General features: G+C 33.4%; 1 long non-coding RNA gene across 1 annotated transcript in view; it reads left to right on the top strand.

The window, feature by feature from the left end:
• Nucleotides 1-12853, top strand: part of LOC136835435 (uncharacterized) — a 154259-nt gene extending 141406 nt beyond the window's left edge. Inside the window, exon 3 of the long non-coding RNA XR_010852150.1 lies at nt 11584-12853. This is a non-coding gene — a long non-coding RNA (uncharacterized lncRNA). The remainder of the gene's footprint in view (nt 1-11583) is intronic.
• Nucleotides 12854-13895: the final 1042 nt, after the last annotated feature.

The raw sequence follows: 13895 nt of genomic DNA, 5'->3' as shown, positions 1-13895 counted from the left end.
ATATATATATATATATATATATATATATATATATATATATATATATATATATATATATATATATATATATATATGTATTATATATACAGTATATATATATATATATATATATATGTATATATATTGTGTGTGTGTATATATGTTTGTTTGCATACCATAGTTTTGTTACTCATGAATGGGGTACTTTTTTTAGACTCTGAGATATTAAACCATAAATACCCATGAGGTTCATATTCACTTTACCGTGGGAATCACTCCCAAAATTAATTGCAAGTGCATCTGCACAGGCCAGTTTTAAAACCCAGTTTTTTGAGTTTAATACAGAAGTGACAGTGAATTATGCATTCGCTTTTCAAGAGAGACGCCAATCCCTACAGTTATTGTTGAAAACGCTACTATTCATCAGGTGAGGTGTATCGGATAATAAGCGATCTAAAAAACGAAACACCGTTTAAAAACTGACTTCCTCGGCAAACTTTGGGAAGACTACGCCTGTTACCGTGACACAAAAGTGGTCACTCGCTCTTATTCGTGTGAATAAAATTTCTATGCAAATAGCGTTGCTCCTGAGTGGCCTTCAGGATGAACCTTATCGACCACCAGTTGCTCTGCTTGCTTTGCTGTGCTCTTATTTTAGAGTCTACGTGCGATATATGTGATAGCTAATCTCTCTCTCTCTTTCTCTCTCTGAACAGATAAGATTATATATATATATATATATATATATATATATATATATATATATATATATATATATATATATATATATATATATATATATATAAACATATTTTTAGTTATTTCTTATATGAAACTGCTTTTAAACTTATTTATTTATATATTCCTTTAGCTCCCTATTTGATTTTATTACGGCGTCAGTAACCTAGATGTTGTGACGCCAGTTTAGTAGACATAAATCACTCTCTCTCTCTCTCTCTCTCTCTCTCTCTCTCACAGAGAAGAATATGGAAAGTGTGATGAAGTGGTGGAACATAAGACTGTTTTCTCTGTGTATCTAGTTATTTGATTATTACATAGATTAGTATTACATATTACATAGATTTATTTGTGTACATTGTATTTTACAGAAGCCCTCAAAACTATGGAGTCTTTTTTTTCTAATGTTTCACATAAACTTCGAAAATCCAGACTTGCAGACTTGCCATATGCTAATATCATTTTCCGTTAAACAAAACAAAGAGAAAAAGCTGCTAACTTTCGAATTTTTCCATTATAATAATAGATTTTGTGTTTTTTGTTCCCAAGTCCAACCTCACGTTTTTTCCCCGATAGGCCAAAAAAAAAAAAATCCTTACCTATATTGAAAAACGCTAAGATGGCAACACGCCTCCGGGAAGACTTCACAGTTCAAAGACCACATTTTAGTCACTCAAGTAATTACTCGCTTGGTTAGTTTTTTATTTTGGTGAGGGGGGAAAAAAGTGTCAGTTTTCAGTGAAAGTAACGTCTAGATCAGTGGTTCTCAACCTTTTTTGGCCCGTGCACCCTTTTACCATATGTCAGTGTCATCGCCCCCTTTCCAGAATTGTCTGCCTCACAAGGTGCATTCCAAATAATATGCATATAATACTAAAAATCGGTAACGCGGACCGATGCACACTGCGTTTTGTGTGGTCCTAGAGCCAGTTCAAGCCCGCAAATCTGTGGTCACAATTCCCCCCTTGAAACTCTGAAATTCCTCGAGGAATTCACCCCTGGTTGAGAACCACTGGTCTAGATACATAGTTATACTTTGTCTTTCAGTCACCTTAGTATTAATATGGTTGAGGAAAATGTTTGCTAAATTTACTGTATTTTTGTTTCTTTGAGCACAAAAGGCGAGCAGTCAGTGGGCGAAGTAATTTGATTAAAAGTTCGAATTGTTTGGTTTTCAGTGTTGATGCTCATGCACAAATCTGTTTTAATATCATTAATGCAGATGATGAATTTTTAAGTGAATCAGATGGTCTAATTACTCTCATTACTGCTAATTAATGATTTTTTTTTTTGTAGGTCTAGTTACACCAGATATCGCTTGTGGCCCTTAAGCATAAACTTAACTTTTCACGCCTGTCAAATTAATAGGAATTCTATCTCTTTTGTAAGTAGTCTTTATAAAGTACTGAGAAGAAAAGTAGCATTAATGATTTATTTACATGTTCTCACGTGACCTGTTTTTTTAACAGTTGACGAGCGTCAGTCGAGCCAGTGCACAGATTCTTTTAGTTATTACGGAAAACAAAAAATGTATTCAGAAATGATTTATTCGTTATGGAATTAATTTTACAGTGGATATAATAAGTTAATTATGCCAATAAGCTCCTTAGTTATGCCTGTAAGCTTCTTATTCAAGTAAGTCAAATCTTGCATAATAAACGGCTCTAGTGCTGAGCGAAGCACTTTGGAACATTCAGCTGTGTTTCATGAGAGAAAATTAAATATTTGACAGGAGACAGATTTTTTTACAGTATTAATATAAGCTATATATTTGACAGTAACGATTCATATCATAGCACTTTTTGACCACATAGATAGTATTTTTGTAGTAAAGCAAGAAAAACGGAGAAATGGCACAGTTTCCAATTAGCGTACTGAAAACGATATATTAAGGTTTATAGAATATTTCCTGAAGTATTCATGTATTTTCAGACATTTAAACTCAAGGTACATAACTATATTTCCTTATATATTTTTAGATGATGTGAATGGATGGTGGTAGATAATTCAGGGTAATCCTCCTCCACGCATGTTGTTCTCTTGTATTTTTATTATGAAAATTGACTGCAATTGTCAGTTCCACACATGTTGATGATTATCTCCACCAGACATGTTGATAATTATCTCCTTTCCTACAAGTTGAACATTCAGGTTTTTTAGAGGGTTTCAACGTTTGTATGCACTAAGTATATACACACACACACACACACACACACACACACACACACACACACACACACACACAGCCCTTCGTTGGCTGAGTCGGTTGAGCTTCAGACTGTCACTCGATGGGCCGGAGTTCAATTCCCCTGGCCGGCTGATGAAGAGTTAGAGGAATTTATTTCTGGTGATAGAAATTCATTTCTCGCTATAATGTGGTTCGGATTCCACAATAAGCTGTAGGCCCCGTTGCTAAGTAACCAATTGGTTCTTAGTCACGTAAAATAAGTCTAATCCTTCGGGCCAGCCCTAGGAGAGCTGTTAATCAGCTCAGTGGTCTGGTAAAACTACGGTATACTTAACTTTTTTACACACACACAGGTTAGGTTTTTTAGGCCACGAATTTCTCTCTCTCAAATGTTTTGCCCAGAAGTTTGTTAAATTTGTTAAAACGCGCCATATGCAAATGACACAGTCCTTATTCTCTCTCGCCAGTAAATTTTATAGTCTATCAATTAGCAGCGCTAAAACTTTCCATCACTGGAACTCTGTTGAAAAAAAAAAAAGCCTGAGTCTTTGATAGGAAGCAACTTCATTGTGATAGTTCCCAGTTCGTCCGGTGCTTCTCTAACTTTTTGTTTTTCTTCCTACCCAGCCCCCACCACCCCGTCTTCTTCCACCCACCCCCCTCCCATTCTAGCCGCCACAAGTAGTTTTATTTTCTGGTGTAATTGGCGAAAAATAAGAATTGCAGTGAATACTTACACTTCCTTTTGTTCTGCGGCTCACATTCCAATAGCAATAAATTCATTAGGTAAAAATCCTTTTGCATCGAGGAACACTGATAATAATAAAGAAATATGAATTACGGTAAAATACTTTCGTAGCTTCATTTTACCGGCTTCATAAATTGAAAAGCGTAAATTTTCATTACCACTTTGAATTTGGTTTTTGATGTTAGTGGTACGGTTAATGAATCCTCCATTCGATGTTGAGTGGTCCTAAAACTTTCATCTATAATGTTTTGTTGTCAAGTTGGGTACTGAACAAGTGTCCTGATCTGTTTAAAATGGATGGCCAGTTACATTTTTTTGGATGATCTTTTTACATAATTTACTCATACCACTCCACCTAATGTTATTTTGTGCTTATAAGTGTTGTATTTACTACTATTTTCTATATACGACACGGCCATCATTGTATGAGGTAGAAGAGAAAAATTAGTATTAGAAACAAAATAAATAACCCCCCAAAATACAGAACGCCATTGGTGCATACAAATGCCATTATTTATGCATCATAAAAATGTCAAACAGCAGACCCCGTCGCTAATATTAAATTTTACCTGGTCTCAGAGGGATCCAAACACGAAATACCCATTTATCAACCTTCGTGTAGTTTCAGGGTACTGATTTTTTTTTATTTTTTTATTTTTTTTTCGCTTTTAAGGAGATGAAGATAGTTGCTGAATGACTGCCGAATTTCGTCAGCTTAATGAGGAAAAATGGAATAATTTGGTTGAGTAAAGGTTATCAATCTTTAATATTAGTGCAGAAATCTAAGGTATATATGAAGTCAAGAGGTAAAGATCTTCTTCGCATCAATCCTCGATCGGCCTATGCAAATTAGGCATTGTTAAGCCAAGTCTCCTTTTCTGGAAGGAGAATGCTTAGCAAAATTATAGAAGAACGCGTGAAGCCGTTGAGATAAACTAGAAAGGTTAACGTAGGTAAAAGGACTGATCTTAGTGTCTTGAGACGGGTCGGCCATGTGGAAAGAATGGGCGATGATTGCTTAGTGAAAAGTATGGAGATTCAGTTGTGTTATGGGGAAGGAATGGAGAAAGACATGAAAACTGGTTGATAGACTGTAAAGAAGCATGTTGGGAAGGGAGGGCCATGATATCCAGGAAGCACGAGAAAATGTGTATATGAAAGAATTGGAGAGATGAATTTGTATAGGGGGTTTGACGCACTGCTGGTAAGCCTTCTGTATAGGTCTATGAAGTAGCTAATGTTGTGTAAGTTGTACTTCACAAAAGGTTCATCCACAATTTAGCAAGTAGTGTCAATATGGTAATGAACATTGTTGTGCTTTTCTCTAGAGCCACCCCTTAAGGTTGGAAAAATTATATTTTATATATATATATATAATATAATTAAATATATAATATATATATATATATATATATATATATATATATATATATATATATATATATATATATATATATATATATATATATATATATATATATATATATTTAAAGATATCCTCGTAGATACTGGACGTGCGTGTAGGTCCATGTACTGTAGATAATTCCATATCCCTTATCTGGATTTCGGCAATTCCTGCCTGTCGATATAAACGATAATTCATTGTTTTGCCTCCCCAGAATGTCAGTAACCGAGGTGTTTTTATCGTTCCCCGGAGACCCTGGGATTCAATTTATAGTCAAGGTGGGTTCTTGCCCTTTCCTCCTCTCCCTCCGTATTCGCTATTCGCGCTGTATTTGGAATCTTTTGTACTTCTATTGCATTTTCCTTTGCATTTTATGCTCAGACATATTGCCTCTCTAAGCACAAGCTCACAATCAAATACACGTTATATATATATATATATATATATATATATATATATATATATATATATATATATATATATACATATATATATATATATATATATATATATATATATATATATATATATATATATATATATTATATAAATAATATATACAGTATGTGTGTATATATATATATATGTATGTATATATATATATATATATATATATATATATATATATATATATATGTATATATATATATATATATATATATATATATATATATATATATATATATATATATATATATATATATATATATATATATATATATGTGTGTGTGTGTGTGTGTGTGTGTGTGTGTGTGTGTGTTTTCCTTATTGCTGAATAGAAATCTATTTTTATCCAGCTTTAGAGGAAAATTCTTTTTCATTTCTGTAGACTGGTAGGAAATCTTTCTCTTTGAGTTATTTGCTTTAAATAATTCTCGTATATACTGAAGTGCGTAAGTAAGCTATTCATAGGTATTTTTCCCGTCCCACAAGAGATTTCAGTTCATTGTTACATTAATTAAATGATATATTAGTCAGCTTTTTGTTTTAGACAGAATGTGTTGAAGGGAAGGTGTATATTACTTAACTTGCTGAAATAGGAACGGAGAAAACTTTACTTTACTAAGCTAATAAAACAAACGTTATTTGACGGCTAAGTCATCCCACCAAATGATAGACGGTTCATATCCTTCCATGACACCTCTCGTCATGGTAAACCAATATTTAATCCGGTAATGTTCTATTCATGCATCTCGTGTTTTTTCTGTTTTCATACTCCTGCAAAGCCCTCCCTTTTTGTAATTGTGTGTGCCACTCCCAATAGCATGTTATGGGAGGGTAATATTATAGCAGAGCCATAATTCTTGGGTTATATTTCCGTAGCGGGTCGCGCGATTGCCGCCGACTTCCCAAGTAGTGGGAAATGAGATATCATTGGGCTGCATAATCGTAAATGAGCTTTCGATTGCCTGTAATTTTTGGCCTTGCGTTTTTGTGTCTTTTGTAAGTTCTGTTGATTTGTATCATCCATGTCATGATTTCTTTGTGATCGTTTTGTGTAAGTTACAATAACCTTTAAAACTTTTAATATTTTTTCTACTGGTATATTTTTTCCACTTGACCGTATATGGTATATATTCCACATCCATTGTTTCATTTTTCTGCTGTCACTTTGATTATTCTACGGAAAATATTATCCTTTATTCTTAACCGCCGATTTATGATTGAGTCGGTTTTTGTTCTCCGTAGTTATTGCCTGCCAGGTTTTCCGGTATGATATGTTTTATTTTGTAAACTTTTAACCAGGCGTAAATCACACGCGTTTTTATACATGCATGCTTATCTTTCTGTCAATATGAATTCATTTGTTTGTTCCCCAGGGAAATCTTAAATTCCTGTTATCTTTAACTTTTGCTGGTCGTTCTCTCTCTTAAGAAACTAGCATTCCCGAAAAGATTTGAGCATTATAATAAAAAAGAGTTAGAAACAAGTAAACAAATAGTTACTCTCAAAGAAAACTGAACTACAAAAAGGTAAAGAAAACTGTACTACAGAAAGGTACGTACTCATAGCTCTCAGTGTGTTTCTTTCAGTTATACCACCTAACCAACCTCAAGTCATTTCAAAGAGAGTGCCTTAAGCAAGGTTCCTTTCTCTCTTATCCCTTGGCAACATTGTTGACTTTTATATTTACATTCTGGTTTGTCTTTTCGTGACCTTTAAAGCACTTAAACTGGAGATGTTTGTGTGTTCTTCGAGTTCAACTTGAAAAGTTTACGGCGACCTGAGTGTAAAGTTACTTCTTTCTTCTTGTTTCTGTTGGAGGGCAATGACCTGACACGATTTCACTATATATATATATATATATATATATATATATATATATATATATATATATATATATATATATATATATGCCTTTTTCCTTTTAAAGGGGATTTCTCTTGAACGACTTAGTCTTTCGGTTATAAGCACAGTGGGATGAGATTGCAAGCCCGACGGATTCTTCCTCCCTAGACGCCACCCTTCACAGTCGACTAGCTACTTGGTATACAATGCACTGCTTAGGTCAGCAATGCACAGTTAGTTATGTAGGTAATATTTCTTCTGAAAGCGATTTAATTTAATTTCTGATTTTTGTATGCTTTTTGTTTCCTTCATACTTTGCAAGAGATACGAAAGAAGTAGCTTCTCCCGTTATTGTTAATGGATGGCAAATATGATTCCGTGGATACGTCATGGTTCAGGCACTTTGCTCTGATTAAGTAAACGTCCAACAGTACTTCAGCAAACACTGCAACAGAGTTTCACCACTCATAACCGTCCTTTTACGATATATTGAAATTAAGGATCTTGATATTCATGAGCAATATCACAAGAGTCTTGGAATAACATCGAATTGGTCTCGAGAACACATGCAAATGAAACGCTGCAAAATTGCGACGGTAGATTTACCTATGTAAGGGAAAAGCGCTTTTCGTTTATAGTTGAATGTGTTGGAGATAATTTCAATAAACACTAGTAACTTTGGTTTCGCCAACTTTCTGCGTTTTGATGAATTGTCATCGCCATTCTGGTATATAACTGACAAACTTTGCTGTGTAATAACTACCCTGTCAGTGGTAGTTATTTTACAGTCCTAGGTTTTCATTCATTTTGAACAGGAAAGCATTTCATTTCTCTTCTCTCTCTCTCTCTCTCTCTCTCTCTCTCTCTCTCTCTCTCTCTCTCTCTCTTATGAGGAAATATATATTTCATTGACACGTCTTTCATACCCGAATATATATAAAGTTAGATAATAAAAATAATGTACCTGTGTAAAAGTGAATAGGGCATGAAGCAAATACCCATTTATGCTGACAGACGCAACTAAACGCCTAAGTAAAGGGATAAATCCCAGTATATACTATATATAATGTGCGTGTGTGAATTTTTTATTCATTCTTAATGTCGTAATGATTTACAGTTTACAGACGCGAGCTTCTCGTACCGTAATTAATCCCACAATAATGAAAGGAATACAAGTGACCTGAGTTTTTTCTTCCAGTTTCAAGGAAGATTTCTGTGCCTGAGTCTGTGTGGCTGAGTGTACTTACACACTTAAGAACCTGTTCATGTAAATAATTTCCTGCATATTCATCAAAAGTATTTTTCACAGCTTTTGTGACATTCACTTTTTTGTGCTAGCATCTGTCTTTTTTTTCTAGAGTTTTCATTCAGCTTTTGTCTCCTACTTTTTCGTTTCAATCCACAAAGGCGTCTCTCCCAGCATTTGTTTGAACTTCTCCCTGTGCTTATTTAGGCCTTCATTTAATTGCGAATGCTTAAATGTATTTCTTCTTAACAATGTAATGAGTAAGTCTCATCGAATTTTCGTTCTTAGTTTTCTGAAAAGAAAACTATTGTGCCGGCTTCGTCTGTCCGTCCGCACTTTGTCTGTCCCCTCTTAGATCTTAGATAACACTGAGGCTAGAGGGCTGCTGATTGGTATGTTGATCATACACCCTACAATCATCAAACATACCAAATTGCAGCCCTGTAGCCTCAGTAGTTTTTATTTTATTTAAAATTAAACTTAGCCATAATCGTGCATCTGGCAACGATATAGGCCAGGCCACCACCGGGCAATGGTTAAAGTTTCATGGGCCGCGGCTCATACAGCATTATACAGAGACCACCGAAATTTAGATATATTTTCGGTGGCCTTGATTATACGATGTACAGAAAACTCGATTGCGCCGAAGAAACTTCGGCGAATTTTTTTACTTGTTGATAAGTGATGCGACCTGTAAGTCTTATTAAGAAAAGCGTTTCTTGGCACTCACGGTTTGAGAGAGGTAGAGAACTGTAAGTTTTATTGAAGAAGGCGTTTCCAGATACAGCACTGCACTGAGAGAGAGAGAGAGAGAGGAGAGAGAGAGAGAGAGAGAGAGAGAGAGAGAGAGAGAGAGAGAGAGAGAGAGATTGAGAGAGAGAGACATTATTTTTGAAACGAAAAAGAAAACTTTTAGCTGCCAAATATTTGTTTCTAGGCATTGTATGCAGAGGTGCTTTTTTTTGGTCGGGTTCGGAGCGGAAGTTTGCATTTTTAGACAAAATATGAGAGAAAAGTATTTTTAGATGTGCAGTTTTTATGAATATATGAAAGAAAGAACGAGAACCATCTATTCCACCAGACATTTACAATATTCCGTACTTTTGTAGAATATACATGCATATACATATAGCTTACTCTGTATTTAAATTTGTGCGTGTATATATATATATATATATATATATATATATATATATATATATATATATATATATATATTAATTCATATATCGAATTTGCTTTACTTTTTTGGGAATAACTTACACCCAAGGAATTATAATTAGTTAAAGCATTGGCCTGGAATATGCATGCATCTATGAAAATTTTTGTGAAGCTGTAGTCTTGATAATTGTAAGTATAGCAAATCTCGTACGCATAATTGATTAAACTTTATATATATATATATTATATTATATTATATATATATATATATATATATATATATATATATATATATATATATATATATATATATATACATCTAGCCCTTCATATTTTACTGCAAATTAGACTTAGGTACATTGTAGTATCCTTAAAAGAAAGGCGCAAAATTCTGTAAATGTTTGCCTACATAATTTAATAAATTTAACCGCAGTAAAAAAAATTTTGGTCTTCAAAAGGGATTTGTGTCAGATAGTAACTTGGCCAAAATACCAATCTATAATATCAAACGATAATTCATTGTTACCTTTCAAAGTTCTACCGTTCAGAATAAAGAGAAGTAAAGGGAGGAATTGAAAATCATTTTTGCAAACTTGATGTTAGAACTGTCTCTGCATATTTACCATTTCCCTTCTGTTTCCCCTCTCCACAATGGCATTCTGTTCTTTTCAAGCATGCTTTGCAAGTTATTGCGTTTCAGGGTTTTTCCATTTGATTCTTGATAATAACAAAAAAAGCGACAGCAACAATAATAAAAAATGGACGAAGGATCACGTTCCTGTTGATGGTAGAACAGCACCAATTAGTGCGTTTAGAGTTTCTATTTTTCGCCTGTTATATACGCATTATCAAAAGCACCCACGAGTGAAATTTTTTTTTTTTTTTCTGTCTAATGTGCACGTGTACTGTATAAAGAGTTTGTCAAAGTGCGTATGTAACAGTCAGAAGATTGAAACACAAATTTCAACGGTGGGTATTTTTCTCCAGACAACATATATACTACTACTACTACTACTACTACTACTACTACTACTACTATAATAATAATAATAATAATAATAATAATAATAATAATAATAATAATAATGATTTTAGTCAAACATAATGATTTTTTTTCCAAATCAAAAGCATTTTTAATTCTGATTCTGTAGAGGATCTGATGGTTGAAAACATGTGTGTAGCACGTCATTTAAAAGGGAATATTATCAGTCAGAACTGCTACTGCTAATAATAATAATAATAATAATAATAATAATAATAATAATAATAATAATAATAATAATAATAATAATAATAATAATAATAATAATAATAATAATAATAATAATAATAATAATAATAATAATAATAATAATTTTAGTCAAACATAATGATTTTTTTTTTCCAGATCAAAAGCATTTTTAATTCTGATTTCTGTAGAGGATCTGATGGTTGAAGACGTGTAGCACGTCATTTAAAAGGGAATATTATCAGTTAGAAATGTAACTAATACTCGTTACCCTGAAATAATTTTCGTGATGTACGTAGTTGAGTTTTTTTCGTAACCCTCCGTGCTATGTTTTTTTTTCTGAAACAAAATCAGATTAATGTCCGAAATGATTTAATTCTCATGTTTATTGTGATCTGCTGTAAGTTACAGTGAAAGTTGAAAGCATGGAGTAAAAAATTGAAGAATGAATGAACGTATGTAAAGCAATGAGGCACCTGCATGAGCTTACGTACAAAAATATTTTTTGTGCATGTTTTTGCTTATGAAGTCGCAAGGAAAACGCAGTTCGTCTGGCATACGTGGAATGTTAATAACATTTTTGTTCTCTTTTTACTTCCAGTTATGTAACAATAGGACTCATTTTTTCTCCCCTTTTCCTCTCCCTGTGATCCTATTGTTCCACGAGCGTTTGAACGGAAGATATCGATTCCGAAGTGGCGTATTGAACACCCACCTCGGTGAACATTCAGCTTTAAATCTACACCTCGATGAGTGTGAAGTTCAGCTGAACAGGATATTCCGGAGGGAGGGGACACACGAACTTTTAATTGTTAATGTGATGAATCGAGAGGCTCGCCAGTCCGAGGATTCGAAGTGTAACACAAAGCGGAGAGGAGAAGAAGTCACCCTTTGTGTATCAGTGCTGGAGAAATAATCTCATTTTTAATTTTTCTTGTTGGATACACAACATTAGGTGATTAATTATTTATTTGTGCTGTTTATTGTGCAAACCGTCCTTGTTGACTTAGAATATTTTCATAACTTTAATGCCAGTAAGTTTGGAATCTATAGATGTAAGTGTGGTTAGAACTTAGTAAAATATATAGCAAGCCAATTTGTGCAAACATTTTTGTAAATAGCATAAAAGAAAATATAAGGAAGAGTGTGTGAAGTGAATAACGGTAAATACAAGATAAACTAAACCACATTAAAGAAAGAAAGTGAAAAGATAAGACACTTGAAGCTTCAGGGGCACCAAGAGCCAAGGGGTTTAGCTCGATAAATTTGGAGGTGGATGGCAACTCCTCGGCTTTCACCCTTGATATTTTGAACAATACCGTCTTGAAAATTCACGGATAATCGAGAAAAAGGCTGCTGTGCTGCTTAACCGCGAAAATAATAGACTCATTGTTTCAGATTATCGGGTAAGAAGACATAATATTGCAAAATTGCTTCCATTTATTCTCCCGCTTTCATCGGACATTAAATCTCAAGAACGTCGTTGCTGGTTTATTTAAAGCCAGGCAGCTCAAGGATACTCGGCAGAACTGTTCTTGGGGAGTGGAACAGATCGTCAGCTGTTCTCAAGATGGTGTTCGGAGTGGTAGTCGATGTCCTTCTCTTGGTTGTACCGATCTTCTTGTGTGTTTATTTCCTCAGGAAAAACAGAAGGAAGGTAGAGTAACTGACAGACGTGATTAGACATCGAACCGGCATCCGCATCCAAGTAATGAGATGATTTATGGAAAGAGAAGAGCATCGCATTATTTATATTAGCTTTAAAAAAAAGACTATTTATAATGTTATGTAGCTCTTTTGTTAAAATATATACTTTTTATAAATGTACATTAAGCATTAAGCAATAAATCATTTTAATGTCTGTTTTTTCATAATCGCCTTTAATACCCCAATGATTTTCATGCTCAGGTACGGAAAATTATAATTTCAGGTAATTATACAAACATACTCTTATCTGGAAAAATCTAAACACACAGTAAATCAGCTGAAGGGTTTGTTAATGACGACATGACATCAAATCATTTTTTTTGTTATTTCTTTTTATAAAGCTATCGAGTTCATTTAATTGCCCCTAACGTTGTATTTTAAAGTGACGGAAACTAATTACTACCAAAATGTATGGTGTATGATTTAATTACCGTTAGAGTTTCGGCTAATTAACTGGGGCTCCTGTGAATCGTGAATGTTAAGGCAAGGTTTGGTTGTTTCCATTTCCCCTAACGAAAGAACTGCAATGTTCCTGTGAAGAAAACATGAGTATACATATAGATAATGATGACTGCGTACATTGTTTGTATTCTTGCTAATATTTATGCATGTAGTAGTATCTTGTATACGAGTATATACCTGTTTGTATGACAATAAACACACACACAATATATATATATATATATATATATATATATATATATATATATATATATATATTATATATATATATATATACAGTATATATATATATATATATATATATATATATATATATATATATATATATATATATAATTATATATTGTGTACGTGTTTATTTTCATATAAACAGGTATGTATAAATGATACTACTACATGCACAAACATTAGCAAGAATACACAAGTAGTAGTATCATTTATATATCCCTGTTTATATGAAAATAAACACTCACACACACACTATATATATATGTGTGTATATATATATATATATATACAAGGTTCATAATCATACGTATACTGCCCACAAGTAAAATTTCTTGCAAGGAATGTTTTATGTATAAAGTTATTCCACGTCATTTTGACACCATGTCAGTTAAACCTAACTACTTTTTATCAGTTACACAAGTGAGCAACCCCTACTCACTTCCGAGAACCCCTTGAGCCAAAACAGCGAGACAGGATAATTTATTAAAATCTGTCTGACTTCTGTTTAGATTCTTG

This window comes from Macrobrachium rosenbergii, chromosome 55 (genome assembly GCF_040412425.1).
Source record: "Macrobrachium rosenbergii isolate ZJJX-2024 chromosome 55, ASM4041242v1, whole genome shotgun sequence".
NCBI classification, from domain to species: Eukaryota; Metazoa; Arthropoda; class Malacostraca; order Decapoda; family Palaemonidae; genus Macrobrachium; species Macrobrachium rosenbergii.
The sequence above is the reverse complement of the archived record's forward strand: the minus strand, read 5'-3'. Positions and strand labels throughout refer to the sequence as shown.